The sequence below is a fragment of the Mesoplodon bidens genome (assembly GCF_964165515.1).
Source record: "Mesoplodon bidens genome assembly, chromosome: 7".
NCBI lineage: Eukaryota > Metazoa > Chordata > Mammalia > Artiodactyla > Ziphiidae > Mesoplodon > Mesoplodon bidens.
Genome location: NC_138164.1, coordinates 111,519,649 through 111,547,618, shown reverse-complemented (window position 1 = coordinate 111,547,618; position 27,970 = coordinate 111,519,649). Strand labels below are relative to the sequence as shown.

The 27,970-nt window shown below is 47.3% G+C and overlaps 1 protein-coding gene across 7 annotated transcripts in view; it reads left to right on the top strand.

Moving 5' to 3' along the window:
- The first annotated feature begins 19,802 nt into the window (after nucleotides 1–19,802).
- The window catches only part of KMT5B (lysine methyltransferase 5B), a 54,242-nt gene continuing 46,074 nt past the window's right edge, over nucleotides 19,803–27,970 (top strand). The window contains exon 1 of one of the 7 annotated variants that reach the window (XM_081239278.1): nucleotides 19,803–20,496. The gene's annotated coding sequence lies outside the window, so the exon portion shown is untranslated. Of the gene's footprint in view, nucleotides 20,497–20,612; nucleotides 20,780–27,970 lie in introns of those variants that run through there. The other 6 variants (XM_081239281.1, XM_081239280.1, XM_081239282.1 and 3 more) reach the window with 6 other exon arrangements.

The window sequence follows — 27,970 nt, the reverse complement described above, 5'->3', positions numbered from 1 at the left end:
CCACCTGTATGCCTTCTTTGGAAAAATGTCTATTCAGGTCCTCTGCCCGTTGTTTAATCAGGTTGTGTGTTTTGTTTTGTTTTGATGTTGAGTTGTATGAGTTCCTTGTATATTTTGGATATTAACCCCTTATTGGATATATTATTTACAAATATCTTCTCCCACTCAGTAGGCTGTCTTTTCATTTTGTTGATAGTTTCCTTTGCTGTGCAAAGGCTTTTTTATAGTTTTTATTTTTTGCGTGTATCTTTTTCTTCTTTTAAATTTTATTGAAGTATACTTGATTTACAATGTTGTGTTAATTTCTGCTGTACAGCAAAGTGACTCAGTTATACACATATATTTTTTTCATATTCTTTTCCATTATGGTTTATCACAGGGTATTGAATATAGTTTCCTGAGCTATACAGTAGGACCTTGTTGTTTTTCCACCCTATATATACTAGTTTGCATTTGCTAGTCCTGAACTCCCAGTCCTTCCCTCCCCTACCCTCCCTATCCCTTGGCAACCACAAATCTGTTCTCTATATCTGTGAATCTGTTTCTGTTTCATAGATATGTTCATTTGTGTCATATTTTAGATTCCACATATAAGTAATATCATATGGTATTTGTCTTTCTCTTTCTGACTTACTTCACTCAGTATGATAATCTCTTGGTCCATCCTTGTTGCTGCAAATGACATTATTTCATTCTTTTTTATGGCTAAGTAATATTCCATTGTATATACAATACACACCGCATCTTGTTTATCCGTCCATCTGGTGGTGGACATTTAGGTTGTTTCCATGACTTGGCTATTGTAAATAGTGTTGCTATGAACATAGGGGTGCAGGTATCTTTTCGAATTTTGGTTTTGTCTGGGTATATGCCCAGGAGTGGGATTGCTGGATCATATGGCAACTCTACTTTTAGTTTTTTGAGGAACCCCCATGCTGTTTTCCATAGTGGCTGCACCAATTTACTTCCCACCAACAGTGTAAGAGGGTTCCCTTTTCTCCACACCCTCTCCAACATTTATTATTTGTAGACTTTTTTTTTGCCATACGCGGGCCTCTCACTGTTGTGGCCTCTCCCGTTGCGGAGCACAGGCTCCAGACACGCAGGCTCAGTGGCCATGGCTCACGGGCCCAGCCACTCCATGGCATGTGGGATCTTCCCGGACCGGGGCACGAACCCGTGTCCCCTGCATCGGCAGGCGGACTCTCAACCACTGCGCCACCAGGGAAGCCCTGTAGACTTTTTAATAATGGCCATTCTGACTGGTGTGAGGTGGTACCTCATTGTAGTTTTGGTTTTTATGTCTCTAATACTTAGCAATGAGGAGCATCTTTTCATATGCTTATTGGCATCTGCATGTCTTCTTTGGAGAAATGTCTATTTAGGCCTTCTGCCCACTTTTTTTTATCGGGTTGTTTTTTTGTTATTGAGTTATGTAAGCTGTTTGTATATTTTGGAAATTGAGCTCTTGTCGGTCACATCATTTGCAAATATTTTCTTCCAGTGGTAGGTTGTCTTTTTGTTTTTATTTTTGGTTTCCTTTGCTGCACAGAAGCTTGTACGTTTGATTAGGTCCCATTTGTTTATTTTTACTTTTATTTCTATGGCCTTGGGAGTCTGACCTAACAAAACATTGGTATAGTTTATGTCAGAGAACGTTTTGGCTATGTTCTATTCTAGGAGTTTTATGGTGTCATGTTTTATGTTTAAGTCTTTAAGCCATTTTGAGTTTATTTTTGTGTATGGTGTGAGGGTGTGTTCTAACTTCATTGATTTACATGAGGCTGTCCAACTTCAAAGGCTTTTTAGTTTGATATAGTCCTATTTGTTTATTTTTGCTTTTGTTTCCCTTGACTGAGGAGACATATCCAAAAGAAATATTTCTAAGACCAAAGTCAAGGAGTGTACTGCCTGTGTTTTCTTCTAGGAGTTTTATGGATTCAGGTCTGACATTTAAGTTTTTAATTCATTTTGAGTTTATTTTTGTTATGGTGTGAGAAAGTAGTCCAGTTTGATTCTTTTGCATGTGCAGTTTTCCCAACATCATTTATTGAAGAGGCTGTCTTTTCCCCATTGTATATTCTTCCTTTGGGTTTATTTCTGGGCTCTCTATTCTGTTCCATTGATTTATGTGTCTGGTTTTGTGGTGGTATCACACGGTTTTGATTACTGTAGCTTTGTAGTATAGTTTGAAATCAGGGAGCATGATACTTCCAGCTTTGTTTTTCTTTTTCAAGATTGCTTTGACTATTCAGAGTCTTTTGTATTTCCATACAAATTTTAGAATTATTTGTTCTAGTTCTGTGAAAAATGCCTTTGATAGGTATTGCATTGAATCTGTAGATTGTCTTGGGGATTATGGTCATTTCAACAATATTAATTCTTCCAATCCATGAACACAATATATCTTTCCATTTGTGTCATCTTCAATTTCTTTCATCAGTGTCTTATGATTTTCCGAGTACACGTCTTTTACCTCCTTGGTTAGATATATTCCTAGGTATTCTAGTCTTTTTTGATGCAATTGCAAATGGGATTGCTTTCTTAATTTCTCTTTCTGATGGATTGTTATTAGCGTATAGAAACACAACAGATTTCTGTGCATTAATTTTGTATCCTGCAAATTTACTGAATTCATTTTACTTCTAATCATTTTTGGTAGCATCATGAGGATTTTCTATATATAGTATCATGTCATCTGCAAACAGTGACAGTTTTACTTCTTTCTTTCCAGTATAGATTCCTTTTCTTTCTTTTCTTTGTTTGATTGCTGTGTTGGATTGGTAGTTTTCTGTGTATTCTAGACTTGAGCAAATGAGTACATATATTGAGGTTAATGAGACTGGGGTCTCTCAGTGTTGGGGAAGGGACTTACAAATATGGAAATGGAGAGGCATCCATATGAATGCATGGTTTTTGATTGATAAATTATATAGAAATATATATAGGTATATGTGAAATATGTGTGTGTGTGCTATGCTTATTAGATATATCTTCTACCATGTCTGTTAAGATAGCCTAGAAGCAGTGATACACCAGTGGAAATGAGCACACCTGGCACCAAGATTGTGCTTTCTAAATTCATACTCCACTAAAAGGGAGCAAGCCTTCTTAGAAGTATGAGTGGTTCCAGGGCTGGGGCAGGGAAAATACAAGTTGATCCTAGTATTTCTTGTGGCTTCAGAAAGTAAGGAAGTGTTCTAAAAATCACAGGAACATGTGCAAGGGGACAGGAGCCAGCTTGAAGGGGATTCCACTGGCCAAATCTGGGGCAATCTGAGCATCCATATAAGTAATCATAGTGCTGTAGACTGGATGTTTGTGTCCCCCAAGTTCATATGTTAAAACCTAATTCCCAGTGTGATGGTATGAGAGGTGGGGCCTCTGTGAGGTGATTAGTCCATGAGGGAGGAGCCCTCATGAATGGGATTAGTGCCCTCATAAAAGAGACCCACAAAATTTCACTCACCCTTTCTGCTGTATGAGGACACAGAGAGAGAAGATGGGCATCTATGAACCAGGAAGCAGGTTCTCACCAGACACAAAATCTGCCAGCACCTTGATCTTGAAGTTCCCAGCCTCCAGAACTGTGAGAAATTAATGTTTGTTGTTTAAGTCATCCAGTCTATGGTATTGTGTTATAGGATCCTGAACAGACTAAGGCAGCAGTAACAGATTACAACTCATTGAATCAGAAACCTTTGAGTCCATACTGATATAAACAGATACATAATAAATAAATAAGAATGAAATGAAAACACAAATATGTAGTGGTGGCAAAGGATTGTAACCCACAAGATAAAAAGAGAATCTGAGTCTATCTATACTGATATAAAATAAATAAATGAGTGCATACATACATAAAAAAGAGAGGTCAGCATTTTCTTACAGTGAGATGCAAACTAATAAATACAGAAAGAACGACGAAGTTAGAAAATCGTCAGTGGATGCTAAAACTAGTGGGTAAAATTTGATGTGAACAGGATATTTACATATTCTCAAAATATTTTCCCACAAATTATTTATTAATTATAGAGGGGAAAACAATACCTTTGCAGACGTCAAACCTGGTGGGCATCCCTTCAACCAAGTCGTCAAATCTAACTCTCCCAATAGTGACACAAACAGCATCATGAGGGCTTCCCTGGTGGTGCAGTGGTTGAGAGTCTGCCTGCCGATGCAGGGGACATGGGTTCGCGCCCTGGTCTGGGAAGATCCCATATGCCGCGGAGCAACTAAGCCTGTGCACCACAACTACTGAGCCTGTGCTCTAGAGCCTGCGAGCCACAACTACTGAGCCTGTGTGCCACAACTACTGAAGCCCACATGGCTAGAGCCCGTGCTGTACAACAAGAGAAGCCACCGCAATGAGAAGCCTGTGCAACACAATGAAAAGTAGCCCCTGCTCGCTGCATCCAGAGAAAAGCCCACGTGCAGCAATGAAGACACAACACAGCCAAAAAATAATAATAATAAAATAAATAAATTTATTTTTAAAATGCACAACTTAAATCTAATCATGAGGAAACTTCAGAAAACTCAAACTGAAGGATACTCTACAAAACAAGATCACAAAAGGCAAAGAAAGACTGAGGGACTAAAAGATATGACAACATGACAGGAAAAGTCATGGAATATGTGATCATGGACTGGGGGGAGAAACTATTAAATAATAGTATTGTATCACTGCTAAGTTTCTTTTTTTATTGAACTATAGTTAATTGATTGATTGATTGATTTGCCTCCCCTCCCCAGTGCCACTGGTAAATTTCTGGCTTTTGATAACTGTATTGTGATTATGTAAGAGAATGGCCATTTTGGAAATACACTGAAGTACTCAGGGGTGCAGAGACACGATGTTTCCAACATACTGCTGAAAAGGTAAAAAATAATATTTATGTATACATACTGAGAAAATAAAGGAAACCTCATTCAAGATGGGAAGCGAGAATGGGGAGCTCTCACCCACAGAACACCAGTTGCAGCTTAATTCTGGGTGGGAAGAAGCTTACATTATTACCCCAGCAGGAGGAAGGAAGGTTTCCTTCTCCCCCCACCACCGCCCAGCCAACGAGATGCCACCACGACTCAGCCAATAAGAAAACACCCTGGCTGTGTGTGTGTACTCCTATGTCATGTTACCACATGTGTAGATTCACACCCTACAATCAAGAAACAGAAGTAAAAGATGTTCTTCATGCTACCTTGAGGAGGTGTAGGTATAGATCTTACTCATCTCCTCCCTCCCCACCACCCCTAATCCTTGAAAATAATTAATTTGTCCTGCATCTCTGTAATTTCTTCACATCAATAATGTTAAATAAATGGAATCATACAGCTTAAAACAGAAAAGAAAAAAAAGAAATCACCCCAGACTCTTGCTCCCTTCCAATGGACTTTTTGTTCATAGCAGCTCCTGACACCTTCCTCCTTTTTCTCTACAAAGTAATGCTCCCCTCCTTTGTTCTCTGGACTTGCCTATGGCTTTGCCATTGCTTGCATGTCCCGAATTGCAATTCCGCTGCTATTCCCACATAAACTCATTTGCTGGTAAAATAACTGGCTATGTTATTTTTAAAGGTCAACAATAAGTCCATGCGGTTGATCCTCACTATTCGTGGATTCCGTATTTGCAAATTCCTCTCTAGCAAAAATGTATTTGTAGCCCTAAAATCGATACTTGGGTGATTTTGTGGTCATTTGTGGACACGCATGTGTGCACAGAGGTGACAATGTTGAGTCTGCAGAGGCCACGGTGCCAGCCGAGGTCAAACCAGGTGATGCCCCTCCTTCTTGTTCCCCATCTCATACTGTAAATAAATGTCCTTTTCACAGTCTAGTTAGTGCCATGTTTTCACATTTTTGTGCTTTTTGTTGGTGATTATGCCACTTAAAATGGCCCCCAGGCAAGGACTTCCCTGGCAGCACAGTGGTTAAGAATCCACCTGCCATTGCAGGGGACACGGGTTCGAGCCCTGGTCTGGGAAGATCCTACACGTTGCGGAAAAACTAAGCCCGTGCGCCACAATTACTGAGCCCACGCGCCTAGAGCCCATGCTCCGCAACAAGAGAAGCCACCGCAATGAGAAGCCCTCACACCACAACGAAGAGTAGCCCCCTCTCACCGCAACTAGAGAAAGCCCGAGGGCAGCAATGAAGACCCAGCGCAGTCAAAAAAATAAACTAAAAAAAAAAAAAAAACCCAGCCCCCAGGCATAGTGCTGAAGGGCTGTCTGGTGCCCCTAAGCACAAGAAGGCTATGATGTGCTTCATGGAGAAATCATGTGTGTTACATGAGCTTCCATGAGCTTCCTTCAGGCATGAGCTGTCATGCTGGCCGTGGGCTCGGTGTTGATGAATCAACAATATATATTAAATAAGTTGTCTTTAAACAGAAACACAAAACAAGGTTGCATATTGATCAGTTGATGAAAATGCTATGGCCAGAGACTCGCAGGAACATAACCCTGTATCTCTCCCAAGAGCAATGATTCAGTATTTACAGCAACTGTGTAACTGCAACAGAGAAGGAGAATATAAATAATTGGTGAATATGAGGAATGGGTATATAGGAATTTCTTGTACTAGACTTGCAACTTTGTTTGGAATTATATAAAAAGAAAATGTTGCCCAGAAAACTGGATCATGTCCCTCTTGGCTTCTCACTGTACTTCAAATAAAATCCAGGTTCTTCAGCAAAACTTAGAGGGTCCTATGTGATCCAACATCTACTCTTTTCTCCAACTTCATCTCTGGACGTCTCCCACTTGCTCACCATGCTCCAGTGTCCATGGTCTTCTGACACTTCCTAGGGGACCACACCAAGCTCTTTCTCACTCTGGGCTCTGGGTTTGCTTGTCCCTTTGCTGGGAATACCTCTATCCAAGTTCTTTGTGTGGCTGGGTCCTTCTCACACTTCAGGTCTCAGCTTACATGCCACCTGCTCGAAGAGTTTGACCTTGACCACTCTGTCGAAGGCAGGCATCTTGGGAATTCCCTGGCGGTCCAGTGGTTAGGACTCTGCGCTTTCCCTGCCAAGGACCCAGGTTCAATCCCTGGTCGGGGAACTAAGATGCTGCAAACTTTGCACTGAAGCCAAAAAAAATAAATAAAAATTAAAAAACAAAAAGGCAGGCATCTGTCAGCATCATTCACCATCGCAGTGGCCACTTTGCTTCTTTCATCCCCTTTATCACATCCCTAATTATTTTGTTTCTTTGTTTGTTTAGTTGTTGAATATTCATCTCCCCTCTTAGACCGTAAAGTCCTTGAGTTCAGGAACCTTGTCTCTCGCGTTTGCTGTTATTTCCCCAGGACCTGGCACAGGGTAGTGTTGGTTGAAACCGAGAATGAGAATCTCCCTGGGAGAGAGATTGGTTGAACTTGGGTCAGATGACCACCCCTGGCCATGGGGGCAGAATCATGCCAGAAATAACCCCTGTGGAGGCTGAGGGCACGGTTCTTATGGATGAGAAGGTCATGGATTGTGCAGAGCCCATGAAAGGTGTCTAGTCCGATCCTTACTCTCTTGGCCCCTGTGCTTTCAGCCACCTGCCTGGAAAAGCCACAGAATGCAGCTGTCTGCCTCCTTCATGGAGATGCCAAGTGCTATTGGAAGCAATCTCATGGTGATGTAGATGGTTCCACCACCAATTCACAATTCCCTTCAGCTGCTTTGAGTAAGGCTTCCCATTTTCCTAAGCAGCTCTCCCCTCCTCCACACGAGGACCTTCTCCACTGTCCTCAAATTGCTCACCTTTTCCTCCACTTACTCTTAGCTGGCAACCTCACCTCCATCTTCACAGAGAAACAGGGTGCCATCAGAACGAACTTCCTATTCTTCTAAGCCCTTGTTCAAAGACTTGCCTACATACTCCGACTCCATTCATCCTCTCTGCTCTCCCTTTAGCCCTCTCAGTTGGGTCGCCACTCCCACCACTCCCCTGAAACTGTGCTTGTCCACATCGGGCTCTCCCTTCCCTGTTACAAGAACCAAAAGGCATATTTTTAGTGTCCAGATTGTCTTCCTTTGTTTGCTGTCACACCTCTTCCAACGTTTGGCCCATCCTCCTGCTTCTAACGATCTCTTCTTGTCACTTCCGTGAGGCCACATCTCCTGGGTTTCCTCCCACTTCTCTGGAAGCATCTTCTTGGCCTCCACTGTGCACTTGTCTGCCTCTGCCCACCCATTAAATCTGAACCTTTCTTGGCATTTGGTCCTAAACCCTCTTTTCCATCTATGCTCTACTGCTGAGTCATCTCATCCATTGCCAAGGCCATTCTTGGATCATCCACTTTGTATAGAGAGAGAATTGGCCAAATTAGAGCATATATAGACTCATGGGCAGTGGTGAGTGGTTTGGCTGGCTGATTAGTGGCCCCAGGAGGAGAAATTTGGAAGACTGGGGACCAAGGGGTAGAGGCAGGTGGGTGGCTATGTGGAGGTATGCATGAATGCAGTGCAAGGATGTTTGTATTGCATACGAACATCCACCAGCAGACGTCCACACAGAAGAGTCAGCAAACAAACAGGTGGACAGAATGACCCGCCAGCTGACACCAGCCAGCTTCTATCAACAGTCACCTAGTGCTGGCACACTGGGTGCATGAATGGAGCAGCCACGGTGGCAGGGATGGAGGCTATGTGTGAGCCAACAGCGTGTACACTCACCTACCAAGACTGATCTAGCCACTGCTTCTGCCAAACGTCTAACCTGCAAGCAGTGATGTTGCTCGTACTGCTTACCGCACGACAGGCCGATAAGTTGAGAGACAAGTTGTTGGGACAAGGAATAGTGACTTTATTTGGAAAGCCAGCAGACTGAGAAGGTGGCGGACTCATGTCCCAAAGAACCATCTTGCCTGACTTAGAATTCAGGCTTCTTTGATACTAAAAGGGGAAGGGAATAAAGTCGAACACTTTCCAGTTCTGGTCAGCCTCCGGAGGGCATGTGCTAATTTCTTCCTCCCTGCAGTCATTCACTGGTAGACCTGGTCAGGATGTTTCCTGTGAGCTAAACAAAGATACTTTAGCTTAATGCTCATCACCTGGAAGACAGGGTTCCCAGAAATGGGCCATTATGTATAATTTAAGCTTATAGGCAACATCCCTTTAGTGGTTAACTTGTAATAGAATACAAAATGTTCTTCCCTATTACTCTAAGACGAAAACTGGGTCCCTGATAAGGCCTCAAAGAGACCAGCTAGCCACTCGGTGACAAGTTGACTACTTTGGACCCCTTCCAACATGAAGGGCCAGTTTTCATCTTGACAAGAATAGGCATATTCTGGGTATGAGTTTGATTCTCTCCCTGCAGAGCCTCAGCTGGCACCACGGCTTACAGAGTGATCCATCAGCACAGGGTCCCCCCATACCATTACATCCAAGGGACTCAGTTTACAACAAAGGACGTGCAGCAGTGGTCACATGACCGTGGGATCCACTGGACATATCACACACCAGTGCCCCTCAAGATGCTGGTGTGGTGGAGCAACATAAGGGCCTGCAGAAGGCATAACCAAAGAGTCAGGCTGTAAGTGAGAACTTGGTAAAGATGGGATACCATCTTCCAGAAGGCAGTCTGTACTTTAAATCAACGACCTTTCTAAGGAGTTGTGTCCCTTGTAGGAAGAAGACACTAGTTCAGTAACCAAGGAGTGGCCCTGCTTCTCATCACTCCCAGCAACCCACTTAGGGGTTTTGTACCTCCCACTTCCACTACTCTGAGTTCTTCAGGGTCAGAGACTTTCCCAAAGTGGGGAGTTTTCTACCAGGTGACACAGCAAGAGGCCCATTGAACCAGAAGCTATGGCTTCCACCTGGGCATGTCAGGCTCCTTGTGTCCAGGGACCAGCAGATAGGAGAAACCACCACCTTGGCAGGGTGAAGGTCAGGAGATAGAGCCACTGTTACATAATGGGCAGGGAGGAATGCACTTTGTATCTAGAAAAACTACTCCTCTTGGTACTCTCTTGCCCAAGTGCACAGCCTTAGCCTGAGAAAATCATGGTGACCAAGGATGAGGGTCTGGGTCACACTGAGAATGGCCCTGCAGAAATAACTGTGGAGACAATAAATATCATCGTGTCCCAAGACCAGCTGCAGTGGCCAGAGCTGTAGTTCACCCATTAACCTTCTCTCCTAAGTCTCCCCTGGGAAAAGTGATCCACCTGAACCCTGGAGAAGCTGCTCCCTATATGGAGAGGGGTCCAAGCGGTAAAGGGGTGGACTATGGTGTGTGCTCCGTTGCACCACTTGGATCCCCTCCAGGAATGGAAGACATGTTGCCAGGCTGCTGGTGTGCTGTTGGCAGGCAGCCCCCTTTAGGGGTGGCCTCAGCTGCCCCACCCAGGCTCACGCTCCAGTGGCATTAAGTCCATTCCCATTGTTGTTCAACCGTCACCACCATCCATCTCCAGAAAACTTTTCATCATCCCAAACTGAAACTCTGTCCCCTTTAAACCCTCACTGTCCATCCCCCTCCCCCAGCCCCTGGAAACCACCATTCTGCTTTCTGTCTTTATGATTTTCCCTACTCTAGGACCTCATATAAGTGGGATCATACAGTATTTGTCTCTTTGTGGCCGGCCTATTTTACTTAGCATAATGTCCTCAGCATTCATCTACACTGTAGTGCATGTGAGAATTTCCTTCCTCGTTCAGGTCGAATCCACTGTGTGGATGGACCATGTTTTGATTATTCATTCATCCCTCCATGGACACTTGGGTTGCTTCCACCTTTTGGCTGTTGTGAATAATTCTGCTATGGACATGGATGTATGGTATTATTATTTTAATTAAATAAGCAAGCATTTGCAGAATGCCGACCTGAACCAGATACTGGTACCTCTCCTGATAGAGCGCCTTTGCCCTTAAGTTATATTTCATCGTTGGAAACTCTGTTCCCAGATAAAATGAAGAGGCAGGGCTCAGAAGGCATGGTGAGAGCCAGAGACTCCTGCCTCACCTGACACCAGAGCCCTGTGCCCTGTGCCCATGGTTTTACCTGCATCACCCCCCCCGGGCAGCCGGTCTTAATTTGGAAACAACTCTGTCCTTTTTCCTTTGCTGCAGTTACTTTTTCTCACTTCCAGGAAGGGTTTTAAACCCTTTTAAACCAATTCTGCTCTTCTTCTCCCTTTCTCCCTTCCCTTCCGTTCTTGAAAGTTCCAGTCTAAAAGCCATTAGGTGGGGCTTCCCTGGTGGCACAGTGGTTAGGAATCCGCCTGCCAATTCAGGGGACACGGGTTCGAGCCCTGGTCCGGGAAGATCCCACGTGCCGTAGAGCAGCTAATCCCGCATGCCACAACTACTGAGCCTGCGCTCTAGAGCCCGTGAGCCACAACTGTTGAGCCCGCGCACCTAGAGCCCGTGCTCCGCAACAAGAGAAGCCACAGCAATGAGAAGCCCGTGCACCACAACAAAGAGTAGCCCCCAGCTCGCCGCAACTAGAGAAAGCCCGCGCACAGCAACAAAGACCCAACGCAGCCAAAAATTCATTAATTAAAATTTTAAAAAATAATAAAAGCCATTAGGTGAATTAAGGTGGGTGCCCACCTGCATGAGGGGAGCCACAGCAGAGGGTCTCTTCACAGGAGGACAGCGGGTCCAGGGGGTAAGGAGGATGCCCATGTCAGGAGGGGTTCATTGTGGGGTGTTGGAGCCTGAGCGGGGTGATGGGGGCACCCGCGCAGGGGGAGTGGGAGGGTGGCCCAGCACAAGGGGTCAGAGTTGAGTGAGGTAGGCATCCAGAGGGGTGGTCTGGCACGGAGTAGGGGTGCCTGAGCAGGCAGAGGAAGTCGTTCACTGGGGGGCAGCTGGCAGTTGCTACATAAGGTCATTACCTACAGGGGGGTTGTATGTAATAATGACAAATTAGTAAATGTATTAACTATAGTGGAGCCATGTTTTCAGCTGTTGGTGAAGGGAGTTACAAATGTGGAAAGGAAGAAAACTATCAATAAATTGAAACCGTGATGTTGGGTTGGAATTGGATTGAGATCTGTGTGGATTGAGATAGTTAGGTATAGAAATATAGATGTAACAGTGTGTGTGTACACACATACACATACAAACGTGTGTGTATACTATATACACTTATACATGTACACACACACCCACACACACATTCTCTGGCTCGGTCCACTGAGAGGCTCTGAGCACACCAGGCACCCAGAGCTTGGCTCCCCTTAAAGGAACCAGAGCTCCCTGGAGAAAGGATGGATCCCAGGCTGGGGCTCAAACAGCAATGGAGACCTATAGAAAGAGACAGAAGTCAGTTGGAAAGGTTCCCACTGGTCCAATCTGGGGCAATTTGGGTACCAAAATAAATAGTGACACAGTGGGTTGAATGGTGTCCCCTAGAAAGATGTGTCTGCATCTTAGTCCCTGGAGCCTGAGAATGTGACCTTATTTGGAAAAAAGGTCTTTGCAGATGTAATTTTTTTTTTTTTTTTTTTGGCTGCGTTGGGTCTTCATTGCTGCACACAGGCTTCCTCTAGTTGCGGCGAGCAGGGGCTACTCTTCATAGTGGTGCGCGGGCTCTAGGTGCACGGGCCTCAGTAGCTGTGGCTCACGGGCTCAGTAGTTGTGGCTCACAGGCTCTAGAGAGCAAGCTCAGCAGTTGTGGCACACGGGCTTAGTTGCTCCGTGGCATGTGGGATCTTCCTGGACTAGGGCTCGAACCTGCAACCCCTACATTGGCAGGCGGGTTCTTAACCACTGCACCACCAGGGAAGTCCTGCAAATGTAATTTTAAGTTAAGGATCTCTGGATGAGATCATTCTGGATTACCTGGGTGGGTCCTAAATCCAATGAAAGGTGTCATAAGAGAAAGGCGGGGTGGGGGGGGCAGTAGTTCCCTGGTGGTCCAGTGGTTAGGGCTCGGCGCTTTCTCTGCCATGGCCCGGGTTCAATCCCTGGTCAGGGAACTAAGATTCCACAAGTGGGGAGAGGGCTGTGGGAAGATGGAGGCAGAGGCTGGAGGGGTGCGACCACAAACCAAGGAACGCCTGGAAATCCCAGAGTTGGAAGAGGCAGGAAGGATCCTCCCCTGGAGCCTCTGGAAGGAGGTGACCCTGCCCACACCTTGATTTTGGACTTCTGACCTCCAGACTGTGAGAGAATAATTTTCTGTTGTTTTAAGCCACAGAAAACTAATAGAAGTGAGAAGACAGTCACCTCCCTCTGGGCCGAGCCCTTTCTGGGTTGAATGACGCTTCTCTGCTTGGTTTAAAACCCTTTGTAACGAGATGTACCCTGTGAAGAGCCTGTGCTGGGATCAGGCTGGAATGAGATCCCTACAGCTAGGTCTCCCTTCAGAGGCTCAGAGGCAGGATGCGGCGGGGGCGGGTGGCTTGGACCAGCGTGTGACTGTGGCCGCCTGTGGTGCAGGTCATGTGGGAGGACCTGTGCCTATTCTGCTCCAACACTCTGGGGATTCGTTTGCCCTCCCCACCCTCTGGATGCATCTACACGTCCACCCGGACTTCTCCTGGAAACCTCCTTCTCTCCAGCAAGTTCTCACCAGTCCCCGAAACTCACTGCCCCAAACTGGGCTCTGCTGTATTCCGCGGTTGACGGAATGTTCAATCTCCTGAAGGCCTGCACTAAGGCCTGGGCACTGCAGGGGGCAAGGTCTGGGGGCTGTGGGGACAAAGGAAATGAAGATTCTGTGTCTTTGGTGCTCACCCTTTCAGCTGCTCGTGGAGGGGGACTTGTCACATTTCTTCCATTCTTTGATTAAAGAGTAGGAACAACCCTCAGGAGAGACAGTTGAAGCCCCTTGTTTCCCCCTTGGTGAGCTAGCTCCCTCTGCCATCCTAAGGTCTTCTTGAACCTCTAGGGGCCCCCAACTCTGAAGCCAGGGTCTCCACTCTGAATGCCAGGGTCAGGGCCCCAGACACCTTCTCTGCCTGGCCACCCAGAATGCTCTGGCCGGAAATCATCTCTACCTTTGACTCAGGAAACAGCACCCCCAGGAATTTACCAGGGGACAAGCCAATAGCCCAAAGTGTACCTATGATGTATGACAAGGGAATCATGGATGCGATGGAGCAAAGAGCTGACCCCATGTGCAACTCATATATCCTGGCCTGAGAAGACCAAAGTTGAATTAAATGTGGCTGGAGGTTCCCCGTTTGGGGCAGGTCAGAGGCATCTGGGGAATGGCCCAAGGGCCTGCAGCAGGGACACTCACCTGGTGGTAGAAGCTTCCATCAAGTCTATTAGAAGCAAGGGCAGCACCCCCGGCCCTTCAAACATCAGTCAGCAATAGCCAGGTCTAACAGTGCCAGATGGCTGAGCAAGAATCTTCAGGTCCCTCACCTGCACATTGAACCTGGAACGTGCACTCTGAACCGGGGTCACTCCCAGAAGCAATGTCTGGGGAACAGCCGAGGAAACGCTATTTTGCAAAATTTACTCAACCACAGGACAAGTCATGGAAAAATTGGAGAGGTCTTCATTGGGCAGTAGCCCAGTTCAATTTGCTTTTTTTTTTTCCAGATTGTTCCTCTTTTGTTTGAGTGTACAATTTACATTCAGTAATTTGTACAGAACTTAGACTTAAACAGTACGTACCCAGGCAACCAGCCCCAGATATAGGATGTTTCCATGACACCAGAAAGTGTCCCTACCTAGTCAATCTCACCTGCCCGGACGCAAATGATGCTTCAGATTTCTATCCCCATAGATCAGTTTCTTTCTCTTCTAGGACATCATATGCTTGGAATCAAGCAATTTGTACTCTATAGTTTCTGGCTTCTTTAACTGCAACGTAATGGTTTTGAAACTCATCCATGTGTAGCTCATTCATTATTATTTCTGAGTAAGATTTCATTGCGTGGATAGACCACGCTTTGTCTATCCATTCTTTTGCTGGTTAGCATTTGCACTGTTTCCAGTTTGGGGCTATTATAAATAAAGCTGTCATAAATATCTTTGGAGAGAGAGAGAGGGGGGGGTGAGGGGGAGGGAGAGAGGGAGAGGAACACAGATTATACCTATGTAACAAAATAAGAGCCCATAAGTCCATACTGATATAAATATACTAATACTTTGAAAGTTTGATGAGAAATGGAATGTTTACATCCTCCCGAAGTTCCTCTCCACGGAATACGTACTTATTACAAAGGGAAAACAAGTGACTTTCCAGTGGAGAAGCCTGGCACACACTCCTTAAGGGACCCAAGTGAATATCATCAGTTATGGGTCAAATTGAAATCCCTCGCCATCTGAGAGGATGCAGTGAGAAAAACACAGTCTTGCTTCCGTGACATTCCTGCCAAAGATACCTGACCTTAATCTAATCACGGAGAACTATCAGAAAAAAACTAAATTGAGGGACATACTGCAAAATAATTGTTCTGTAACCTTCAGGATTGCCCAAGTCATGCAGTTAAAGGGAAGGGTGAGGAACTGCTCCAGAGTGAGGGAAGCTGAACCCCCAACAACCAAAGTAACTTGGGGCTCCGGACAAGCTCCCTTGCTATAAAGGACATTACTAGGGTCATTGGGAAAACTTGAATACAGTGTGAAGATGAAATTTTGGCATCCACCCACCAACGTTAATTTCTCGATTTCCATCGTAGTTACCTGGTTTTGTCAGAGGAAATCTCAGCTGCCTGGAAACACACCCTACTCTGCTCAGAAGTCCTGGAGCATCTCGGCAACAGCTCACAGTTAGGAAAATAAAATTCTTCGTGCTATACTTGGAACCTTCCTGTGAGCTTGAAAGTATTGACTAATAATAAGAGTAAGCTTTCCCTGCCCTTGAGGAAACCAGTTTTTCAGCTGCCATTTCTCCTCTCTGGGTTTATTCCAGGTGTGTCTGAAAGGACAGGGGTGGCTATGGCTGGGCTCCTTTTTGGTGGTGGGAACCCGAAAGAGTACCACCCCTCAGGGGCACAGGGCTCTTCCCAGGGCCCAAGGGGTTGCCCCAGGCAGACACAAAGCCCAGGGCACCCCTGAGCTTGAAAGGCAGGGAAGTTTGTGCACTTGCGGGGATGGGTGGTGGAGAAAACTCCTCGACTTGAGCTTGAGCCCCAGAAAGAGGAGAGTGGTTAAAAACCTGCTTACACCTCCTTTTATCCCTGTAGCAATCCTGGAAAGTTAGCATTAGCCTTCATGGATTAAGCCTCTGTACCAGTGCTCCAGGCCCTGTTCTGAATGCTGAGTGTAGAACAGTGAACAAGGCAGACAAAGCCCCCTGCCCTCAAGGAACTTACAGCCTGGAAGAGAGATGCAGTCAGTACATGCAATGAATAAGTAAAAGATACAGGATGCTAGGGCTTCCCTGGTGGCGCAGCGGTTGAGAGTCCGCTTGCCGATGCAGGGGACACGGGTTCGTGCCCCGGTCTGGGAGGATCCCACATGCCGCGGAGCGGCTGGGCCCGTGAGCCATGGCCGCTGGACCTGCGTGTCCGGAGCCTGTGCTCCGCAACGGGAGAGGCCGCAACAGTGAGAGGCCCGTGTACTGCAAAAAAAAAAAAAAAAGATACAGGATGCTAGATGGTGATGTGTACTAAGGAAAAAACAAAAAAACAAAACACAAAGGACATTAAGGGAGAATAAAAGCTAGGTATTGGACCTGAGCGATGGGAAGAATATCTCTGAGGGGTGGAAGTGTGTGTGTGTGTTTGTGTTTTCAATTTTAGCCTTGCTATATTTGAAATGCCTATTAAACACCTAAGTGTGGTGTCAGAAGTTCAGAGACATGCAGGCTGTAGATGGGATTTTGGGCATCTTCAGTACATAAGCGATTTTAAAGCTACGAATGAGACTACTTAGGACTGGCACCTTTGCACAGTTGAGGGGTTGGTGTGTAGACAGGCTGCATCATTTGCCCCAAATCACATAGCTGGTGAGTTGTGGAACTGGGATTCAAACCCGGGTCAGACTCATGCCAAGCCCCTATTCACAGCTGCCATAAAGTTGGCTGCTGTTGCTTCTGTTGACTTGGCCTTGGGCAGGTCACTCGACCCTTCCTCATCTATCAAAGGGGGGGGCAGTGGAGGGGTGAGGATGGTGCAGCGGGCGTAGCAGTGCTCAGGCAGGTGGCGCGGGAGCCACAGCCACCCAGACAGGTCCCCCGCATCATCCTGGGTGTGTCCCCGGCCCTCTTCCCCCGCCTCCTACTCGGGCACCTGCTTTCATCAGAACAGCTCTGCCTTCCGGGCAGGGGTGGGGGACGGAGTTGGGGGGAGACACGAGTGCAGAGTCTGAAAGCCAAGATATCACTTAACAACGAGAAGCCACTCGCCACCCAGCCTGGAATCCTGGGCTCAGCAAGACCTGTGGGCCACCCCGCTGTGGGCACAGGATTCCAGCAAGTAAATCCCTGCCGGCCAGTTGCTGGGTGAACCTGGGATTTGAAGGGGAGTTGGAGAGTGATGCAGGGTTGGTGGGATCAGGTCTCTGAGGTGCCCCTGGGCCCTACTGGGGGGAATGGAAGAGACTCTGTGGCCTCAGGCCACACCCTGGCAAGGGTGTGGCTCCCAGGTCAGCTCCGGGCTGGGCTGGCACTCCTGGCACTTCCGGGGCTGGCCTGGGCCCCTTCCGCCAACTCAGTCTTTCTTTAGAGTCGTCACCTTTCCTTCTGTCCGGGATTGGTGGGGTCCCACGGCCTCTGTGGCTTAGCACCTCCACTTGGGGCATCCAGCGGCTTCCCAGTGTAAACGCCAATGGCTCCTGTCACGTGGGGGCTGGGCAGGTGCCTGGCCACACTACTTCCTGTCCCCCATCCCCCCTCCTCTGCCAGCTGGCAGGAGGAGGCCTCCAGCTGGCCACACTCCCTGTGGGGAAGTCGAATTTCCAGTCTCCCCCAGGAGGGCTGCTCTGGGCTGTGGCCTCTTCCCAGCTCAGCCTTGGCCTCCCTTCAGCGCGGCCCCATCCAGGTCCTGAGCTCCAGCTCGGCTCTGCAGAGAGCTCCGGCCCACCCTGGGCCTCTCGGCTGAGGCTGGAGGAGCAGCAGTGCAGGGGGGATGGGGGATGGACAGAGCCAGAACCGGGGAGCCAGAGGAACCTGTGTCTGGGTTCGCCCATCTGCCCCACCCCCGCCCTTCCCCAGCCTGCTCCCTTGCAAGTCTCCACCCAGAACGCTTGGCCTGGCGCTGGGCAGTTAGGGGTAGTGAATGGAAGTGCCAATGTCTTGGGAGTCTGGGGGCTTTTCAGAGTCAGGGTTTGGGTGTCAGCCTCAGGGTTCCCTGTCGGGGTGGACTCTGGAAAGCTTGGAGTGGGGAAGACATTGACATTTGGGGCTGTGAAGGGCTGCCCAGGCATGGCTGGACTTGGGGCCTAGGCACCGAGACCCAGGGGGATCCACACAGGGCTGTAGTGTGCACTGTGTTCTCCTCCCTTGGGCATCCAGTGAGGAAACAGGGTGGCAAAGGCAGTCTCAGTGGGATGCAATTTGAGTATTTGGAGCCAAGCACTATGAAAATCTGGGAAAGAAAGTTTAGCAATAAATCAGAAGCGAATAAAACGAAAGCAGTCATTCGTTAGTTGTGCTTGCAGAGAGGAACGTGGCAAGGCAATTTCTGATGTCACAGATGACCCGGAGGCTTTTAAAGAGCAGAGGGTGCAGGGCCATGTGCCTGCATCTGCTTTACCGGAAGGGTGGTGAAGGCTCTGCACCCCCAAACCCACCAACCCCACCAGGTGGGCTTCCCCAGGGGGGAGGGCGAGGGCAACGGGAGGAGCTTTGTTTTGTAAGATCTAGACCTCCCTTCACCTCTGTTAGATACATGCCCTCAGCAAATCACTGTGCCTCAGTTTCCCATCTGTGGAAGGGGATAATAAGCATCATGTCTGCCACCCAAGGTCAAGGAGGAGGGAAAATGGGGTAAGCGCTTGTGTTGGTGGTTGGTGTTCACTGGACCACAGACCTTGTGGTCATCCACACTCTCCACTGAAGCATCCTTTCTGGTGTGCCTACTCTGTGCCAGGCCCTGGGGATGGCAGGAAACCATGGCAGATGTGGGTCTCTTCCGGGAATAGAAGTACCGGCCTGTGCTGCCCGCCTCCTCTCTGCAGGACCACGCTGGACCTCCGGAAGCCGCAGGCTCTTTACCACCCCTCCCCCATCCGGCCCCCAGGGCCTTTGCACTTGTTGGGCTCACCTTTCCTCACCACTCCCTTTTCCTTACATACTCTAATCCACTCTTCCGGTTGGGGGAGACCTTTAGGCATCTGCCCAGCTTGTGGCCACCTCAACTCCTTGACGTCTGAGCTTTTGACCAGAGTACTGGGTAAGGGCTCTGGCTCAAGCCCTGACTGGCTGTCTTAGAGATCACCTAACCTCTCTGTGCCTTAGCTTCCCTACGTATAAAATGGGGAAAACGGTCCCCACCTCCTGGGGGTCGTTGTAAGGAGTAAACGAGATAGGGCACCAAAGCTTGAGGACGGTGCCTGGTTTCCAGTAAAGGCTGTAATACATGTTACTCTCATCGTTATTTTGTAGTCATTATCATCAACTGCAGGATCCAAAGGGCGAGGCTTCGCACCCTCCCAGCAGGGCAGCACCTGGCCCGTGTGAGCCTCTCGGCAACTTCCCTACCAGCCTAAAGCTCCTGGAGGGAGCTGCATTCTTGGTACCGGCACTGCCCAACTAGAGCGAGAAGCGGAAAAACCCGTTTCTCGGAAAGCCCGGCACACAGTAGGTGCTCAAGAAATGGCCGGTTGACACTAGGAAGCCAGTGGCCCAATTAATGCAGGCTCACTCCCCCCTCCCTCCCACACTACGCGGTGGAACGCTCAGGCTGCCCACATGGTCTTTAAGGGTGTATCTGCTTCCAACAACACCCATTCCCACAACAAAGAGGCTCGCCTCCGTGGGGCCGCCTCCCCTAGGCGCACCCGGGAGGCGCAGTGGGCGAGGAGCCTGCCCATTCCCCAGGGCTGTCCCCGGTGGGTGCAGCTGCGCCAGGGACCGAGAGTCGAAGGCAGCCTCGCGGGGCCGGGGTACGTAGGGAGACCTGAGATCCGGGTGGCGCCCCAGGGACGCGCGGCGGCACCGCCTCCAGCCGCAATTTAAAGGGCAGCGAGGAGCGGAGGGATCCCTGCCGACTGCTCAACGCGGATCCCTCCGCCGCGAGAGAAGCGAAGCAACGACTCACCTCGTCCTCTCAAAATTCGCTTTTTGTTCCTCCGCCGCGGGAGCACCCGGCGGGGAACTCATTTCTTTCTCGGGTTTCTCCGCCTCCCCCCACCCCTGGTCCCGTAAAAGCAACAGAGGCGTCCAGAGCGGTACGATCCGAAGTGGTGTCCCTCCGCCTGGCCGCGGGCACTCCTTTTCGTGTCCTTCCACCGTTCCCGGGCGGCGTCCGAGCGGCTCACCGGGGGCGGCGACGCGTCTGCGGCGCGGACGGCGAGGCTCTGGGGCTATGAGGTGAGGGCGCCCAGGCACCGGAGGCGGCACGCGCGGCGCCAGGACCCGGGACGCGGAGCCACCAGGCCAGCGGCTGCCTTTGGCACCCCGAGGCCGCGCGAGAGGCGAGGTGAGGCCCGCGGCGCGGGGGCGCGGGGGCGCGGCGCGGCGCGGTGGGGGCGGGGGGCTCCGGCCGCGGCTGGGACTCATTTCCCGACAGCGGATGGAGCGGGCGGTGCTGCGGCTGGCGCCGCCATCTTGGATTTTGCTCTCCATTTTTCTCTGGAATTATTTTTGGTGATTAATATTCTTGGGGGACGGGGAAGTGTCGCCGGGCAGCGCGGGCCCCCCAGCGCAACGGCGGGGCGGCGGTGCCTCGACGCGCCCCGAGGAGGAGCGGGCAGCGCCCGGCGGTGAGCGGGGGGCGGGCGCCGGTGCGGGGGGCGCAGGGGCGGCGGGCTGGGGGCGGGCCGGCGGGAGCGGGGGCGCCGGGCCGGGCGGGGGCCGGGGCCGGGGCCTCGCGGGTGGAGGGACGGCCGGGGGAGGGGCGCGGTGGCGGCGGCGGCGGCGGCGGCGGCCGGGGGGCGCGGGGCCTGCAGTGGGCGCCGCCGCCGGAAGGGAGCGGTAGCGGCCGCCGGGCAGCGCCGGGCCGGCCCGCGGCCGCACGAGGGGAGCAGCCCCGCCGCTCGCGATTGGGGGACTCTGTTTTCCCTTTTCTCCAATGGGCAGCCGTGAATGGTCTCGCCCAATCTGCTCCCTCTGCCGCGCTCAACTTTGGGTTGTTTTTGTTTGGGCTCGAGCCTTCTTTCAGATCTCCTCCCGGGCCAGTTCTCCGCCCCGCTCCGTCCCTCCCCTGACAGCGGCTCCGGCTCCTGGCCGGGGCTTGCCTCCCGGGCCCCCTCCGTGGGCCGGCGTCTCGGGTCCCGAGAAAAGGCGTCGGTCCTCCCAGAGTGACTCGATTCTTTCCACATATCCAAAGATGATGTATCAGCGTCACCCCTACCTATGAGAGTGGGGGAAACGTTTACAAGATGACAACTCGAGCCAATTTGCTGGAATGCTAGAGAAGCACGTTGGACCCAGAGAAACTCACTCCCTTTCTGTTTGGGTTTATTTGACCACGTGTTAGAGCTCTTTTACTCCCGACCCATTGACTGGGGGAACTTTTAAGAATACTGAGGGGGTGAACATGTGTTCTTCGAAGTTAATTGTAAAGAACTTGCCGTCTGAAATTCACCGTGGTGGGGGGGGGAATCTTATCTAGAGTGGTGGGCAGAAGAACTGACTGGTTGCGATTGTGCTTCTTCTCATCAGGACCTTTTAAGATTTAAACCATTTTGATATAAAGTATAGTTGAACGTAGCTTTATAGGGTCATCAGAGGAAACAGTTGCCAGCTGAAGCTTTTTTCCCTTTAATATTAAGAACACGCCTGTAACTTTTGATGACTAGTTATAAAAGCGTAAATATTTTGAAACGGGAGGGGGCAATCAGTTTAGCCTGAAATAATTGCAGATAATTTGTGCATACTGAGAAGTTTACTTAAAGAGTTACTTACTATAGGTACAAGTTTACTTTGTAGCCGAATGTTTAGCAACTTCCACCGCAGGTGTGGGTCCGTCATCTAAGCATTCTCCTCTTCCTTTCCAAGCCCCGGCCCCAGTGGTTTCCCCCTGCCTGGTGCCTTTTGCTCGCACCCTGCCCGGCATTCCTGCATCCCCGCATCCCCTCCCCCGGATTAATACTCGCCTTCAGGAAGGCCCAGTGAGAGTGTTACCTCCTGGATAAATCTTCACACCCCTTGCAGACGTCTTACAACATAAGGGCAGGGGCTGACCCACTCAGGAGAAGGCACACTTGTGCTTTGTTCCCTGGGCAGTTGTTACATTGTATCATATTTGGTTGTTGACCGTCCCCTCAGCTTTCTTGTGAGCTTGTTATTTATCTCCTTTGCTCAGAGCAGGTACAGAGTAGGTGCTCAGTAGACACTGGATGAAAAATGTTAATTAATAGAGCTTAGTGATTTATACTTAGTTTTTCTTTTCTTTTTTTTAATATTTATTTATTTATTTGGTTGTGCTGGGTCTTCGTTGCAGCAGGCGGGCTCGTTAGTTGAGGCATGTGAACTCTTAGTTGCGGCGTGCACGTGGGATCTAGTTCCCTGACCAGGAATCGAACCCCGGCCCCCTGCATTGAGAGCGTGGAATCTTAACCACTGTGCCACCAGGGAAGTCCCTATATTTAGTTTTTCAAAATATGTTCATTCTATTGTTATTGAAAACGTTGTTGTCATTGACACAACAACTTAGTTTGGGTGTGAAAAGAATAATGGGGAGACTTACTCTTCAAGAGGAGAGGAGAGTAAGGCTTAATTTTTTATTAGCCCGTAAACTTTGAAACCACACTCAGAGTCATGTCCACGTGCCCTCTTGCCTGTGTTTTCATTTGTCTTCACATACACACTGAAGTACTTACGTTTTGAGAGCTCCGTACCTGAACCAAATACCAGTGGGCAAACTGCGGGGAGGGGAGGATAGGGGCATAGCAGAGTGTGCCCGTGAAGGAAGTGGTAGCAGGTTGTGTGTCTTTGAGCCTCTGGAGTTTTGTGGGTGGAACACGTCGGTTTATAAATTGTCCCTTGGGTCATCTGTATCTGGGATTGAATCTGATTTCCCTTGGAGTGTCAATTTGTGGGCTTATAGGACATGAGCGTGTGGCCCGGTTGTGTTGCAAAGTCATTTGTATGTGAAGCATCTGAGCAGCTCCCTGTCCACAGGAATGCCCTTCCCACGGCTTATGAGAGCAAATCCTTTCAGATGAATGATGTCAGTTCCATTATTTTCTACTCTTGCCTGCCACATATGAGCTCTACTTTCTCTCCACTCACAAACTCCTTCCCCTTCATGGGCAGGAGTTACACGACTGTGTCAGCCCTAGAACACTAATTGCTGAGTTTTCCACAACAGTGTTAAAGATAGGGACCATGTGTGTTTGTTCCAGTATGACACACTGTTGGTTCCATAGATACACTGAGTAAATGCAGGAAGAGAGCTTAGGATATCTGTATCTCAGATAGAGCTCTATGCAATAGAAGAATTTTATGTGTAAGATGTAACTTAATTTTTTAGCCTGATTTTTAGTTACTTTTTATTTTGGGGAAAAAATGTATTTTACTGATGTGTCTTGGTGTAGGAAATGGTCTTAATTGCAATAAAAAGCACAAACTTAAATTTATTACAGTGTAAAACTAGCCAATGCACTTTAAATTTCAAGTATTAGGGAGTTCTAACCATTAGAACACAGTGATTTGAAAAGTAATTTTTTTCTTGGACAGACTGTCAACTTTGAAATCTTTGCATTGAATCCTGTGGTTTTGAATGAGTTTCATTTAACAAGCTGAATGGGGAAGGGTCCTAGCGAACAAATCTGGGGACCCCGGGGCTTAGGAAGGTTTCACAACTTCCTTCAAATTCTTTCTACCAACTCTACATTCCGCTCCCCCCCCAAAAAAAACGTTCTACAAATCTGTTTTTACTTTAGTTCTTACAATAATCCCTTTTCTTCCCTGTAATTTGGTGTTTCCTAGAAGATTAGAAGTGCTGGTTGAGAGGAAACGTCATGCCTGACCAATATCTAACCCTGTGTTTTTCTATTAATGTGATTGGAGTTTGTCCTAGTCAGATTACAGAAAGTCTAAGTAAGTTTTCACTTACAGTTATATCTTATTTTATTCACCAGACACATCCCCAAATTTTAGTCATGCACACCTTATTTTACATGCATTACAGGATTTTCCTATTTTAAAGGTGTGGAATAGAGAGAATCCATCTGTGCATGACAGACTCATCACCTTATTTTTGTAAATCAGCATTTATGTCTAGCTTGAAAAGAAGAACAAAACACTTTTCTTTTAATCCCCATAGTTGGTGATGGAACCAGAACCATTTGCATTCATTCTAAAATATTGTCACAAAAGCGAAAAAAAAGTCACTGATTTCCGTAGTCATTTATACTATAAATTATGCCTTGCTTCATGATTTTCCTTCCATCAGGTTAAAGGTTCCTAGGACCACTGGACCACTTTGGTCACTCACTGCCTCTGGCTCCCACGTCTGCCAGCCAGATTTGAAGCTGTCTGGTATCTGTGTGAGACAGGGTCAAACACTGCACCATCTTCTAAGGTCGTATATAATTAGAACTACAGTTATACGTATAGTTCTGGGGCTGCATGAAGGTCCGCTGGAGTAAGAATCAGTACCTGCATTCCAGTCTGCTCCACCTTATTTGTGTAACACACTGACAGGGCCAAGCCTTAGTTTCTTCATCTGTAAAATAACTAAACATTAATCTCTGAGATCACTTCCAATTCTAAATTATACTTTATCTTTTACACTTGATCGCCACCCATTTTCTCACTTCTAAGAGCTAATTTAATCATATTTTGCCAACTCTCCAATTGGTTTACATAGTTCATCTGTATATTCCATGTAGTCTTTTCTCCTTGTTTTGAAATATTATTAAGTTGATGGTACAGCCTACATTCAGTTGGGTTTTAGAATTTGGAGACTAGGGTCCCAAAAGCCTAATTCTTAAGGTCTGTATGGTTCCCACATCTCTGTGGCTCCTACCTATGAGTTGCATTTCTGCAAGATGTCTTATTTTCTGTATTATAAGAGTACACAAAGAAAAGTGGAGCTAGGAAGCATTCCCCAGTGATAAGCCTGTTTGTTTGTGGGTGATGCACATGTGACTCAAATATTGAAGTAAACCCCAGACTTAGGCCTGAATGCTAGGGTTCTAGACTCCGCCTTACCACTTAAAGCAGTGTGACTTCAGGAAGGCAACTTCATTCTGAGCTTTAGCCATCTCCTTTGTAGCAATAATACCTGTCTCGCCTACCTCATAGGGTTGCCAAGCTGGTGAACCCTCAGTCATGTGTGTTAGGGTGCAACAAACACCTAACTTGCACATCTTTACAGGAACACCGGGTCAGTACATCTCTCATGACACTAGGATTGCCTCTCAGCTTTAAGGCAAAAAGATCCCTTCAGTGAAGGGTCATTCTGCTTCCTATTCTGTACTCTTCTGCTCTGTTCATCAGATACTTGGTGTTCACATGCTTCTGTTTGGTTTTGCAAGGTCCCCCACTCCTTAGTAGCCCTGTGCAGATTTTCCTGAAAGCTGAAACTCTCGTGTGCCCTCTAGTGTTCCCTGCACACAACCAATATTCCAGCACCACGAACAGTGCCCGGTGGCTCCCAGTAGGTTCTTGATAAACGTTGGATTGAGTTGATTCTAGGTCTTCCGAATGATTCATTTTGTCTGTCTCATTTTTATAACAAGGTTGAAATATATGATCCCTGAAAAGTATTAATGATCTCTGAGAAGTATTTTTATTTTCAAAAAAATCTTTATGTTGCATGTTATGAAGGGATAGATGTTTTTATCAAGAAAACCAACCTACTCTTAGGAAGATGGATCCCCCCAGCTAAAGAGGAAAGGGGGTGATCCTTCAGCCAGTGAGCCCATAGAGTCTGGAGCCGGAGAGGCCATATACAAACCTGCTTCTCCCTTCCCGTTAAAAAAGAAACAAAAATCAGACCTTATTCAGAGGAGGATTTAGACAAAGCCAGTTGCCTCAGAAAATATTTGTTTGGTGGATATAAATAGATACCAGGAGTGTTTCTGGTCCCAAAAGAAGGTGATTGTTTCTGTATTTATGCTTTTGATTTATTCTCCTTGATCATCCAGTCTAAAGTTTGTTCCTATATTATTCTCTCCTGATATCCTAGTCGTTTATAGCTCTTACCAGAATTTACCATTTCATGCTTATTTGATTGTCTCTCTTCCCACACTATACTCTGAGCTCCATAAAATCAGGAACCATGTCCATTTTGTTCTAGGGTCTTACTCTTCAAGTATGGGGCAAAGCATGTTTAAAAATTTGAGTCAGGATTATATTGCTTTCTTATATGGTATCAAGAGTGTACAGTCTTTAAACCCCACCTTGGCTAATTTTTTTTTTCTAATTCTCTAAGGCTTCCTCTCCTTTGTAAAGTGGGGGTGATAATAGTAGTATTGTATATGTTGTATATATTTAATGTTTTTATTATATGAATTACGTTGTATAATTTAATATTATACATTAATGAATATTTAAAATATATTGTATATGTTAAGGGACTGTGATGTGGGTAAATGATATGATATATGTGAAGTTATTAGCACAGTTCTTGGATCATAGTAATGAGCAATAGTGTGAAATGGTACCCAGAGAACTGGAGCTAAGAGGTGTCTCTCTGTCGTCCCCATGGCACTCAGTTCTTCACTCACGTCTTGAGTGGACATTACTTAGCTGTGTGTTGGACACTGTGCTAGGCATTGAGTGGCGTGCCCCAGGCGCTGTAAGTGGGGAATGCTTGCTCCTTTGCAAGGCCTCTCTGACTCTCACGGCGCCAGCATGTGTCTGTTGCTTATTTTATTTCCTTTTCTCTTCACTCCCCTTTTCCTTTCATTTAACTGACCATGATAAAGCTCAAAAAAATCTTTTTTTTTTTTTTTTTTTTGGTTTCACATATTGGTACCATATTATCTTGTCAGAAGAAGTGAATTACTTTGGGCAGGTAATACGTGTCCCTGAGCCTGTTTCTTTTAATCTAAGACTTTTTGCTCTGCAATTCTGTGATTTTTTGAATTAAGATAATGTTGAAACGCTTGGTGAATTGTAAAGTCCTCTGTTAATGTTACTCTTTTCACAGTCACTTCTCTCCTGAGTTTTAACATCTTAAGACAGCTTCACGTGGGTGGTGCCCCATCCTCAAATTCAGCAAACCAAACTTTCTCACCTTCCCTGCAAATGTCTTCCTTCTGCAGTCCCTAACTCAGTTCATGGCAATCTTGCAGTCTCCCCAACTGAAACTTCTACCCCAACTAGAGATTTCTGACTTGACTTCCTTTCTGTCCCTCAACCCCTATGTCTGATTTGTCACCAAGTCTTGCCAAGCTCGTATTTGAAACACCAGAGCTTTCCTCTCTCTTCCCATCCATTTCTACTCTTTGTTGCATTTAGTTTTCTATCTGGTCTCTGCCTCCAATCACATGCTTTTTGGCTAGTGGGATCCTTTCTATGAGTACAATTGAGCAAATTCTCCAGTCTTTCATCTGTGTAACCGGGGGAAAAAAAAAAAGTACCTGCTTTACAGGGCGTGATAAATGATAAAGTTAATATAGGAAGCACTAAGGGAATGGAGGAGCAATTATTTTAACAAATGGAGTTACAGTAACATAATATTTTATCAGATACACAACAAAGTATATTCTGTTGTAACAAGATCTGCAGTCCCTCTGAATGTTGACATGTGAGGCTAATTCAGTGATGTTTAATTATACATTGTTGCCAGAAGTCACATTCCTTCTCTTCAGGAGCTGTAGGAAAAGCAAAGCTGATCTCAGCTCTGTATCATAACTTAGCACCCCTGGTCCTTTTTTATTCTCTTGAAAATTTGTACTTTTTTAAATGGATGAGGCGATGTGATTTTTTTTTTTTTTTTCTTTCCTTGTGGGAGTTACGGTAGGATGAGGAATGGAGGGGAAATTTCTACTTGA